Genomic DNA, 13,466 nt, shown 5'->3' with positions numbered 1-13,466 from the left:
CTAGTTTGGACCTAGTTTTGTCCCATGGAATAAATGTTGTAGATCTTAATGTTTTTCCACATAATCCTGGACTATCGGACCACCATTTTATTACGTTTGCAATCGCAACAAATAATCTGCTCAGACCCCAACCAAGGAGCATCAAAAGTCGTGCTATAAATTCTCAGACAACACAAAAATTCCTTGATGCCCTTCCAGACTCCTTCTGCCTACCCAAGGACGTCAGAGGACAAAAATCAGTTAACCACCTAACTGAGGAACTCAATTTAACCTTGCGCAATACCCTAGATGCAGTTGCACCCCTAAAAACGAAAAACATTTGTCATAAGAAACTAGCTCCCTGGTATACAGAAAATACCCGAGCTTTGAAGCAAGCTTCCAGGAAATTGGAACGGAAATGGCGCCACACCAAACTGGAAGTCTTCCGACTAGCTTGGAAAGACAGTACCGTGCAGTACCGAAGAGCCCTCACTGCTGCTCGCTCATCCTACTTTTCCAACTTAATCGAGGAAAATAAGAACAATCCAAAATTTCTTTTTGATACTGTTGCGAAACTAACTAAAAAGCAGCATTCCCCAAGAGAGGATGGCTTTCACTTCAGCAGTAATAAATTCATGAACTTCTTTGAGGAAAAGATCATGACCATTAGAAAGCAAATTACGGACTCCTCTTTGAATCTGCGTATTCCTCCAGGGCTTAGCTGTCCTGGATCTGCACAGCTCTGCGAGGGCCTGGGATCGGGAGAGACACTTAAGTGTTTTAGTACTATATCTCTTGACACAATGATGAAAATAATCATGGCCTCTAAACCTTCAAGCTGCATACTGGATCCTATTCCTACTAAACTGCTGAAGGAGCTGCTTCCTGTGCTTGGCCCTCCTATGTTGAACATAATAAACAGCTCTCTATCCACCGGATGTGTACCAAACTCACTAAAAGTGGCAGTGATAAAGCCTCTCTTGAAAAAGCCAAACCTTGACCCGGAAAATATAAAAAACTATCGGCCTATATCGAATCTTCCATTCCTCTCAAAGATTTTAGAAAAAGCTGTTGCGCAGCAACTCACTGCCTTTCTGAAGACAAATAATGTATACGAAATGCTTCAGTCTGGTTTTAGACCCCATCATAGCACTGAGACTGCACTTGTGAAGGTGGTAAATGACCTTTTAATGGCGTCAGACCGAGGCTCTGCATCTGTCCTCGTGCTACTAGACCTTAGTGCTGCCTTTGACACCATCGATCACCACATTCTTTTGGAGAGACTGGAAACCCAAATTGGTCTACACGGACAAGTTCTGGCCTGGTTTAGATCTTACCTGTCGGAAAGATATCAGTTTGTCTCTGTGAATGGTCTGTCCTCTGACAAATCAACTGTACATTTCGGTGTTCCTCAAGGTTCCGTTTTAGGACCACTATTGTTTTCACTATATATTTTACCTCTTGGGGATGTTATTCGAAAACATAATGTTAACTTTCACTGCTATGCGGATGACACACAGCTGTACATTTCAATGAAACATGGTGAAGCCCCAAAATTGCCCTCGCTAGAAGCCTGTGTTTCAGACATAAGGAAGTGGATGGCTGAAAACTTTCTACTTTTAAACTCGGACAAAACAGAGATGCTTGTTCTAGGTCCCAAGAAACAAAGAGATCTTCTGTTAAATCTGACAATTCATCTTGATGGTTGTAAAGTCGTCTCAAATAAAACTGTGAAGGACCTCGGCGTTACTCTTGACCCTGATCTCTCTTTTGACGAACATATCAAGACTGTTTCAAGGACAGCTTTTTTCCATCTACGTAACATTGCAAAAATCAGAAATTTTCTGTCCAAAAATGATGCAGAAAAATTAATCCATGCATTTGTTACTTCTAGGTTAGACTACTGCAATGCTCTACTTTCCGGCTACCCGGATAAAGCACTAAATAAACTTCAGTTAGTGCTAAATACGGCTGCTAGAATCCTGACTAGAACCAAGAAATTTGATCATATTACTCCAGTGCTAGCTTCCCTACACTGGCTTCCTGTTAAGGCAAGGGCTGATTTCAAGGTTTTACTGTTAACCTATAAAGCGTTACATGGGCTTGCTCCTACCTATCTTTCCGAGTTGGTCCTGCCGTACATACCAATACGTACGCTACGGTCACAAGACGCAGGCCTCCTAATTGTCCCTAGAATTTCTAAGCAAACAGCGGGAGGCAGGGCTTTCTCCTATAGATCTCCATTTTTATGGAACAGTCTGCCTACCCATGTGAGAGACGCAGACTCGGTCTCAACCTTTAAGTCTTTACTGAAGACTTATCTCTTCAGTAGGTCATATGATTGAGTGTAGCCTGGCCCAGGAGTGTGAAGGTGAACGGAAAGGCTCTGGAGCAACGAACCGCCCTTGCTGTCTCTGCCAGGCCGGTTCCCCTCTCTCCACTGGGATTCTCTGCCTCTAACCCTGTTACAGGGGCTGAGTCACTGGCTTGCTGGTGCTCTTTCATGCCGTCCCTAGGAGGGGTGCGTCACTTGAGTGGGTTGAGTTACTGACGTGATCTTCCTGTCTGGGTTGGCGCCCCCCCTTGGTTTGTGCTGTGGTGGAGACCTTTGTGGGCTATACTCGGCCTTGTCTCAGGATTGTAAGTTGGTGGTTGAGGATTTCCCTCTAGTGGTGCGGGGGCTGTGCTTTGGCAAAGTGGGTGGGGTTATATCCTTCCTATTTGGCCCTGTCCGGGGGTTTCTTCGGATGGGGCCACAGTGTCTCCTGACCGCTCCTGTCTCAGCCTCCAGTATTTATGCTGCAGTAGTTTGTGTCGGGGGGCTAGGGTCAGTTGGTTACCTGGAGTACTTCTCCTGTCTTATCCAGTGTCCTGTGTGAATTTAAGTATGCTCTCTCTAATTCTCTCGTTCTCTCTTTCTCTCTGAGAACCTGAGCCCTAGGACCATACGTCAGGACTACCGGGCATGATGACACCTTGCTGTCCCCAGTCCGCCTGGCCTTGCTGCTATTCCAGTTTCAACTGTTCTGCCTGTGGTTACGGAACCCCTACCTGTCCCAGACCTGCTGTTTTCAACTCTTAATGATCGGCTATGAAAAGCCAACTGAGATTTATTCCTGATTATTATTTGACCATGCTTGTCATTTATGAACATTTTGAAAATCTTGGCTCTCTCTAATTTTCTCCTTCTCTTTTTCTTTCTCTCGGAGGACCTGAGCCCTAGGACCATACGTCGGGACTACCGGCCGTGGTGACTCCTTGCTGTCCCCAGTCCGCCTGGCCTTGCTGCTATTCCAGTTTCAACTGTTCTGCCTGCGGTTATGGAACCCCTACCTGTCCCAGACCTGCTGTTTTCAACTCTTAATGATCGACTATGAAAAGCCAACTGAGATTTATTCCTGATTATTATTTGACCATGCTTGTCATTTATGGAAATTTTGAAAATCTTGGCTCTCTCTAATTTTCTCCTTCTCTCTTTCTTTCTCTCGGAGGACCTGGGCCCTAGGACCATGCGTCGGGACTGCCGCCCGTGGTGACTCCTTGCTGTCCCCAGTCCGCCTGGCCTTGCTGCTATTCCAGTTTCAGCTGTTCTGCCTGCGGTTATGGAACCGCCACCTGTCCCAGACCTGTTGTTTTTCAACTCTTGATGATCGGCTATGAAAAGCCAACTGAAAATTATTCATGATTATTATTTGACCATGCTTGTCACTTATGAACATTTTTGAACATCTTGGCATAGTTCTGTTATAATCTCCACCCGGCACAGCCAGAAGAGGACTGGCCACCCCTCATAGCCTGGTTCCTCTCTAGGTTTCTTCCTAGGTTTTGGCCTTTCTAGGGAGTTTTTCCTAGCCACCGTGCTTCTACACCTGCATTACTAGCTGTTTGGGGTTTTAGGCTGGGTGTCTGTACAGCACTTCGAGATATTAGCTGATGTACGAAGGGCTATATAAAATAAAATTGATTGATTGATTGACATGTATATCAGAGCTCTTATGAGCTAGCTGAAAACTGTGATTTCGGTGCTAATAGGGATGAACATATCCGAGACCATTTAGTAGTGGGCATCACAGACAAAGTGCAGCTCTGGGGCCCAACCCGTGACCCCTGCCCTCATGCCTTGAAACTCGCGTGCTTTCAGTTGATACAGCTGGACAACTGCAAGGCAATCCCATTGTGCGCCACTCGGGAGCCATGATCAATATATATTGTCCTGCTAATAACAGGGTTAATAATATATCTGTGAGAATATCCAACAGGCCTTTTTATAAATCTAAATGAATAATAATAAAATCGCTTTGTTTAAAAAAGAACAATATTTTGGAGATAGGGGAGGGTTTGGCCAGGTGGGCTTTACTTGGCTCATTGCGCTCTAGCAACTCCTTGTGGCGTGCCAGCCGCCTGCACGCTGGTCATGTTTCGGTCATGTTTCGGAGGACGCATGACTCGACCTTCGCCTCTCCCGAGCCCATTGGGGAGTTGCAGCGATGAGACAAGATCGCAATAGGATCGCAATTGGATATCAGAAAATTGTGAAGAAAAAGGGGGTACAATTACTTCTTTTTTTTTATAAAGCGTGTTAGAAAATAATTGGAAATTGACAAGTTGGAACATAGCCTATAGATAATTAGCAGGCAATGTCTAGTTAATAGTTAAATGTCATATTGCGTAACAATCACATTTTGGAACAGTGAGTGCATTCTGACATTACGTGCATAAAACAACTCATGCTGGGGGCCACCGTTAGAGATATTTGGAACTCACACGTGAAGAGGTTAAATCTGTAGCAGATAAGAGCATTATGATGTGTTAGTTTTTACTCTGTTTACTTAGAACCTAAGACAACTATGAAAAGCTCAAATCAAGTTAATTCACTCACTGGGTCACACAGCTGCAAAAGACAAAAACACATTTACACAAGCACTGGTATTTAAATATCTCCTCCTTACACATCTGGACAGCCAATACATATCTGTTGCTAGGCAGGAAGTTAAGTGATATGGGAAATAAACTGTTTCTTCTCCCTTAATGTGACCTGACTTCACCCCCCATTACTCACTAATTCACAGCTTTCCACCCTTATCAGTGACCGCAACCATGTGATTACCTTTCCCTTACTTAGTAACTCTCCAAGCCCTGGTTCATATTCATATACATTCCTTCTACAGATAACTATAAACTTCTGGTGTAGCAAGTATTTCAAATTACAACCCAACAACTGAAACCAGACCGTGGCCCTTCTCCTTTCCGTAGATACCTGATGTCTAAACGTTCTGCATTCCCCTCTCTCCCTTGGTGATTTCAAGTTTATAAATCAGAACCAGATCAGTTAAAGCCAATCAGAACATGGCTTTAACCTGCGCCATTCTGAATTACACCCTGTTCTCTCTGTTTCTGTTGCAGTTAACACAAGTGGTCATATTTCTTATTAATCTAGCATGTGCAGGGATTTTTCTGCCATTGAAATCCTTGCGTGGGCCGCCTAAGCGTTTTTTCGGGTCGCCTAAATCCCAACAGTGTAAAAAAATTAAAATGGAAATTTGAGATAGAAAAACAAAAAACTAAAACAAATTGGTCTAACACTTGCTGACTCAAGACATTTCAGCTTTTGTAAAAATGTCTGAAAACATAATTTCACTGTGATATTATGGGGTATTGTGTGTAGGCCAGTGACATAATTTAATCAATTTTAAATTCAGGCTGCAACACAAAATGTGGAAATAGTCAAGGGGTGTGAATACTTTCGAAGGCACTGTAAGCTAGTCGTAATGTAATAGATCTACCGGTATGTCACTGAATAAATTCCCTTAATACTCAACTAAATACACTACATGACCATGAGTATGTGGACACCTGCTCGTCGAGCATCTCATTCCAAAATCATGGTCATTAATATGGAGTCGGTCCCACCTTTGCTGCTATAACAACCTCCAATCTTCTAGGAAGGCTTTCCACTAGATGTTGGAACATTGCTGCTGGGACTTGCTGCCATTCAGCCACAAGAGCATAAGTGAGGTTGGGCGATTAGGCCTGGCTTTGAAGTCGGCGTTCCAGTTCATCCCAAAGGTGTCCGATGGGGTTGAGGTCAGGGCTCTGTGCAGGCCAGTCAAGTTCTTCCACACCGATCTCGAAAAAAAAATATTTCTGTATGGACCTAGTTGTGTACGGGGGCATTGTCATGCTGAAACAAAAAAGGGCCTTCCCAAACTGGAAGCACAGAATCGTCTAGAATGCCATTGTATGCTGTAGCGTTAAGATTCTCATTACTGGAACTAAGGGACCTAACCCGAACCAGGAAAAACAGCCACAGACCATTATTCCTCCTCCACCAAACTTTCCAGTTGGCAATACGCATTTGAGCAGGTAGCGTTCCCCTTCTCCATCTGCCAAACCTAGATTAGTCCGTCAGACTGCCAGATGGTGAAGCGTGATTCATCACTCCAGAGAACGCGTTTCCAAATCAAATCAAGTGAAATTGTATTTATCACATACACATGGTTAGCAGAGGTTATTGCGAATGTAGCAAAATGCTTATGCTTCTAGATCTGACAGCGCAGCAGTATTTAACAGGTATCTAACAGGTAAAACAATTCCACAACAAAACCTAATATCTAACAAATTCCACAACAAAACCTAATAAACACAATCTAGAAAAGGAATGGGGTGAGAATATATAAGTATAAAATATGGATGAGCTGTGACAGAGCGGCTAAGATGCAATAGATAGCAAAGAATAGATAGTGAAGGATACAGTATACAGTATATACAGTTGAAGTCAGAAGTTTACATACACTTAGGTTGGAGTCATTAAAACTCGTTTTTCAACTACTCCATAAAATTCTTTAAACAAACTATAGTTTTGGCAAGTTGGTTAGGACATCTACTTTGTGCATGACAAAATACATTTTTCCAACAATTGTTTACAGACAGATTATTTCACTTATAATTCACTGTATCACAATTCCAGTCGGTCAGAAATGTACATACACTAAGTTGACTGTGCCTTTAAAAAGGTAGGAAAATTCCAGAAAATGATCTCATGGCTTTAGAAGCTTCTGATAGGCTAATTGACATAATTTCAGTCAATTGGAGATGTACCTGTGGAGGTATTTCATGGCGTACCTTCAAACTCAGTGCCTCTTTGCTTGACATCATGGGAAAATCAAAAGAAATCAGCCTAAACTGATTTGGGGTGGGCATTCTATGTTTTGGCCGGTTATGGTTCTCAATCAGGGACAGCTGTCTATCGTTGTCTCTGATTGGGAACCATACTTAGGTAGCCCTTTTCCCTCCTTTCTTTGTGGGAAGTTGGCTTTGTTTGTGGCACTATAGCCTTAAGCTTCACGGTTGTTTTTTTAAAATTGTTTTTGTCGGCGTCATCCTAAATAAAGGAAAATGTACGCTCACCACGCTGCGCTTTGGTCTACTTCCTTTGACGGCCGTGACAGGGACCTCATAAAAAAACTGTAGACATTCAAAAGTCTGGTTCATCCTTGGGAGCAATTTCCAAACGCCTGAAGGTACCACGTTCATCTGTACAAACAATTTTCCGCAAGTATAAACACCATGGGACCACGAAGCCGTCATACCGCTCAGGAAGGAGACACGTTCTGTCTCCTAGAGATGAACGTACTATGGTGTGAAAAGTGCAAATCAATCCCAGAACAACAACAAAGGACCTTGTGAAGATGCTGAGGGAAGCACAAAAGTATCTATATCCGCAGTAAACAGAGCCCTATATCGACATAACCTGAAAGGCCGCTCAGCAAGGAAGAAGCCACTGCTCCAAAACCGCCATAAAAAAGCCAGACTACGGTTTGCAACTGCATATGGGGACAAAGATGGTACTTTTTGGAGAAATGTCCCCTGGTCTGATGAAACAAAAATAGAACTGTTTGGTAATAATGACCATTGTTATGTTTGGAGGAAAAAGGGGGATGCTTGCAAGCCGAAGAACACCATCCCAACTGTGAAGCACGGGGGTGGCAGCATCATGTTGTGGGGGTGCTTTGCTGCAGGAGGGACTGGTGCACTTCACAAAATAGATAGCATCATGAGGTAGGAAAATTATGTGGATATATTGAAGCAACATCTCAAGACATCAGTCAGGAAGTTCAAGCTTGGTCGAAAATGGGTCTTCCAAATGGACAATGACCCCAAGCATACTTCCAAAGTTGTGGCAAAATGGCTTAAGAAAAACAAAGTCAAGGTATTGGAGTGGCCATCACAAAGCCCTGACATCAATCCTATAGAAAATTTGTGGGCAGAACCAAAAAAGGTGTAGGCGAGCAAGGAGGCCTACAAACCTGACTCAGTTACACCAGCTCTGTCAGGAGGAATGGGCCAAAATGTACCCAACTTATTGTGGGAAGCTTGTGGCAGGCTACCCGAAACGTTTGACCCAAGTTAAACAATTAAAAGGCAATTCTACCAAAAACGAATTGAGTGTATGTAAACTTCTGACCCACTGGGAATGTGATGAAAGAAATACAATCTGAAATAAATCATTCTCTCTACTATTATTCTGAAATTTCACATTCTTACAATAAAGTGGTGACCCTAACTGACTGAAGACAGGGAATTTTTAATAGGATTAAATGTCAGGAATTGTGAAAAACTGAATTCAAATGTATTTAGCTAAGGTGTATGTAAACTTCCGACTTCAACTGTACATATGAGATGAGTAATGAGAGATATGTAAACATTCTTAAAGTGGCATTATTAAAGTGACTAGTGTTCCATTTATTGAAGTGGCCAATGATATCAAGTCTGTAGGTATGCGGCCGCCTCTCTGTGCTAGTGGTGGCTGTTTAACAATCTGATGGCCTTGAGATAGAGATTGAAAAACAGCTTCTTTGTCCCAGCTTTGATGCATCTGCAATGACCTCGCCTTCTGGATAGAAGCGGGGTGAACAGGTAGTGGCTCGGATGGTTATTGTCCTTGCTGATCTTTTTTGCCTCCCTGTGAAATCGGGTGTTGTACGTGTCTTCGAAGGCAGGTAGTTTGCCCCCGGTGATGTGTTGTGCTCACCATCCTCTGGGGAGCCCTGCGGTTGTGGGTGGTGCTGTTGCCGTACCAGGCGGTGATACAGTCCGACAGGATGTTCTCAATTGTGCACCTGTAAAAGTTATTAAGTGTTTTCGGTGACAAGCTACATTTTCTATGCCTCCTGAGGTTGAAGAGGCTCTGTTGCGCCTTCTTTACCACACTGTCTATGTGAGTGGACCGTTTCAGTTTGTCGGTGATATGTACACCGAGGAACTTAAAACTTTCCACCTTCTCCACTACTGTCCCTTCGATGTGGATAGGGGGGGTGCTCCCTCTGCTGTTTACAAAAGTTAACGATCATCTCTTGTGTTTTGCTGACATTAAGTGAGAGGTTATTTTCCTGACACCAGACTCCGAGCCCTCACCTCCTTCCTGTAGGCCGTCTCATCGTTGTTGGTAATCAAGCCTACCACTGTAGTGTCGTCTGCAAACTTGATGATTGAGTTGGAGGCGTGCATGGCCACGCAGTCATGGGTGAACAGGGAGTACAGGAGAGGGCAGAGAACGCACCCTTATGGGGCCCCAGTGTTGAGGATCAGCGGACTGGAGATGTTGTTTCCTACCCTCACCACCTGGGGGGGTGGCCTGTCAGGAAGTCCAGGACCCAGTTGCACAGGACGGGGTGAGACCCAGGGTCTCAAGCTTAATGATGGAGGGTACAAAAGGTGTTGAATGCTGAGCTGTAGTCAATGGACAGCATTCTTACATAGGTATTACTCTTGTCCAGAAGGGATAGGGCAATGTGCAGTGTGATGGCGATTGCATCATCTGTGGACCTTTTAGGGCGGTAAGCAAATTGGAGTGGGTCTAGGGTGACAGGTAGTGGAGGTGATATGATCCTTGACTAGTCTCTCAAAGCACTTCATGATGACAGAAGTGAGTGCTACGGGGCGATAGTCATTTAGTTCAGTTACCTTAGCTTTCTTGGGAACAGGAACAATGCTGGCCATCTTGAAGCATGTGGGGACAACAGACGGGATAGGGATTGATTGAATATGTCCGTAAACACACCAGCCAGCTGGTCTGCGCATGCTCCGAGGACACGGCTAGGGATGCCGTCTGGGCCGGCAGCCTTGCGAGGGTTAACACATTTAAATGTTTTACTCACGTTGGCCACAGAGAAGGAGAGCCCACGGTCTTTGGTAGCGGGCTGTGTCAGTGGCACTCAAAGCGTGCAAAGTAGTTTTTTAATTTGTCTGGGAGCAAGACGTCGATGTCCGTGAAGGGGCTGATTTTCCTTTTGTAATCCATGATTGTCTGTAGACCCTGCCACATACATCTCGTGTTTGAGCCGTTGAATTGCGACTCCACTTTGTCTCTATACTGACGCTTTGCTTGTTTGATTGCCTTACGGAGGGAATAACTACACTTTGTTTTCGGGCCATGTTTCCTGTCGTCTTGCCATGATTAAATGCGGTGGTATGTGCTTTCAGTTTGCTCCAGAGTCCAATGGCAGTGAGCTTTACATCATTCAAGCCGACACTTGGCATTGTGATCTTAGGCTTGTGTGCAGCTGCTCGGCCATTGAAACCCATTTCATGAAGCTCCCGACAAACAGTTTGTGCTAACGTTGTTTCCAGAGGCAGTTTGGAACTCGGTAGTGAGTGTTGCAACCGAGGACAGACAATTTCGGCGCTCCCATTCTGTGAGCTTGTATGGTCTACCACTTGGCGGCTGAGCCGTCGTTGCTCCTAGACATTTCCACTTCAAAATAAAAGCACTTACAGTTAACCTGGGCAGCTCTAGCAGGGCAGAAATTTGACGAACTGATTGTTGGAAAGGTGGCATCCTATGATGGTGCTATGTTGAAAGCCACTGAGCTCTTCAGTAAGGCCATTCTACTGCTAATGTTTGTCTGTGGAGATTGCATGGCTGTGTTCTCGATTGTATACACCTGTCAGCAACGTGTGTGGGGGAAATAGCCGAATCCACTAATTTGAAGGCATGTCCACATACTTTTGTATATATTGTGTATCAAGCGTTCAAAGTAATTTACGACACTTATTTTCATCTCACTCCATTGCAATGCATTCACTTAAGGTAATGGACACTTTATAACTTGAGTGACAGTTGAAATCAAATTGCTTTCAGTTATTATTTGAGCCATAAATCAATTATCAAATGCGGGAAGATCAAGTAATTTACCATACCTACCACATGTAGGTAATGGCAGAAATCAGTGCTTCATTTCAAGTTATTGTCCTTGGGCTTTTCTGAGCGTTGGTAAATTAATTCAAATGATTGGTACTTCTGAATTTGTTACCATATCATTTTCTCTCACAACTTATCACTATGTCACCTTGCATTGTGTAGCACAGCTGTGTGTGTGTTGCGTGCAAGTTAGTGTTGAGTGTAATAATGTGTGTTTAATGACAAACAGCCCGACCTGGCCACCTAGTCCAGGGGGAATGATGCGTGTCCACACTCCTGCGGTCCTGTGCCACTGATGTAACGCATACTAATGACCCAGGGCCCTGGTCCTGGTGGAGCACAAGGACAGAGAAGCAAAGGTGCTGCACTCTGTGCCCAGGGCTGACTCACCCTGCATGGGGTAAAACTGAGCGGGAGTGGGGTGGTGAATGGAGGGGTGGAGTAGGAGCAGGGGCCAATGTGTTAGTCACAGGGCTAGGGTACTGAAGGGACAATATAACTGGATGGATTGCTGCTTTAGGCTATTTTAAAGATGGCATCTGCCAGTGTTTATGCGCACTCTCTCTCCCTGATACACACACACTTTCTCTCTCTCTTGCTGTCTCTGTCTCTCCCTCTCTCTCTCACACCACACACAAACTCCCCAGAAAGTATAATGAGAGTAAGAGGACACTCCTCCTGAGACCAGAGTGCCCTTCAGCATATTTGCAGACAGTGATTACACAGACAGAACAGAGCTGAGTGCAATGCAAATAGCCATCGGGACCTTCGACGCTCTCCAGCACAAATACACCAGACTAATCACACACACACACACACGAACACACACACACTGCGGGTGATTTTACTTGGCCCCCCAACTTTTCTGATCCCGGTCAATTTGCAGTCTATAAATGATTTGTAATTATGTTCCGGCCCCCTGTCCATCCGCTCAAGAAATCGGACCACCACTGAATCTAGTTGATGATCCCTGGTATAGGGTTATGGCCAGCACTGTCAGCCCGGAGGCCAGGCTATTTCCTGAGACGGAGAGCCAGGTAACAGCGAGACATGCCCAGAGAGAGCAAGCCGAGCGCACATTCATCATCAAGAAGCACTGTTACCGCCGGCCGGCCAGTGAGCGCGCCCAGGGGAGTCCAGACGAGCCCAGAATGACTGATCCTCTCAGGGGGAGCCCAACGGGCCCAGAATGTCTGATGCGACCCAGGGGAGGGTAATTGAGTGTAAAATGATGGATTTCTCCCACTGGGTGCGGGAGGGTAGGAGAACGGTCGGCTCCTTCCAAGGGAGGTTAAACGAGCGACGAATGACTGGTGCAACCCAAGGGAAGGTGGTCAAGTGCAGAATGCATAGGTCTGTATTACGATAAGTTAGGAAAGTGTGGAGTGAGTGGTATTAACAGGAGATGGTACTAACAGAGTAGTGATCAGACGAGGCTGGCCGCTGACAGGGAGATTCAACCAACACAGATTCGGCCGCGCTGGTTAAATGAGCAAAGAACAAGTGCCTACTTTGTTCTAAGGAATTAACCAGCGAGTGAAAGAGGGAAATATACTATTTAAAAAAAACTCCCATTCTGTCTATCATGCACTTTCTCTGTTTCTGTAAATTTCGGTTTGCGCTCACTAATCTACAGATGAGTATGACATCCTGCCATTTAAAGCACTTAAAGTTCACATACTATAAAACTTTATATTTTCCCATACCTAAAATGCATACTATTTAGAACGCAAGTATTGGTATTCAGACACGGCCTGGGTCTGATCGTGTTTATGTCATATAGAGAGAATCCATATCATAGGTTATAGAAAGATTTTAAAAATGGAGCAAGAGAGAATATATAGCAAGAGATGAAATGAGAGAGGGAAAATTAAAGACCGAGAGTGAGAGGTGGAGAGAGAAAGAGGGACATTTGCCTTGGGAGAAAATCCAAGGCTAACATGCGTGTTAAAGCGTGATTGCAGCTGTTTCCTAATGATAATTGGTTCCACTGTACACACACAGCTTTGTATTGCTATCCTTGTGGGGACCAAATCATTTATTCCCATTCAAAATCCTATTTTCCCTAACCTAACCATAAACCCAAACCCTAACCATAAAACTATACCTAACCCTAACTTCCAACACTAACTGTAACACCTAACCCTAATTCTAACCCTAAAATAGCATTTTTCTTCGATGGGATAGTCAAAATGTCCCCACGTGTCTGAATTTTCCTTGTTTTACTATCCTTGTGAGGACTTCTGGTACCCACACGGATAGTTAAACAAAAACACACACACAAACA

General features: G+C 44.4%; 1 protein-coding gene across 4 annotated transcripts in view; it reads right to left on the bottom strand.

Annotated features, from left to right (window-relative positions):
• The window catches only part of LOC139556650 (utrophin-like), a 185,734-nt gene that overhangs the window by 170,460 nt on the left and 1,808 nt on the right, over positions 1–13,466 (bottom strand). The window lies entirely within an intron of this gene.

The sequence above is a fragment of the Salvelinus alpinus genome, chromosome 27, assembly GCF_045679555.1.
Source record: "Salvelinus alpinus chromosome 27, SLU_Salpinus.1, whole genome shotgun sequence".
In the NCBI taxonomy this organism is placed as follows: domain Eukaryota; kingdom Metazoa; phylum Chordata; class Actinopteri; order Salmoniformes; family Salmonidae; genus Salvelinus; species Salvelinus alpinus.
This window is presented reverse-complemented; position numbering and strand designations above follow the sequence as displayed.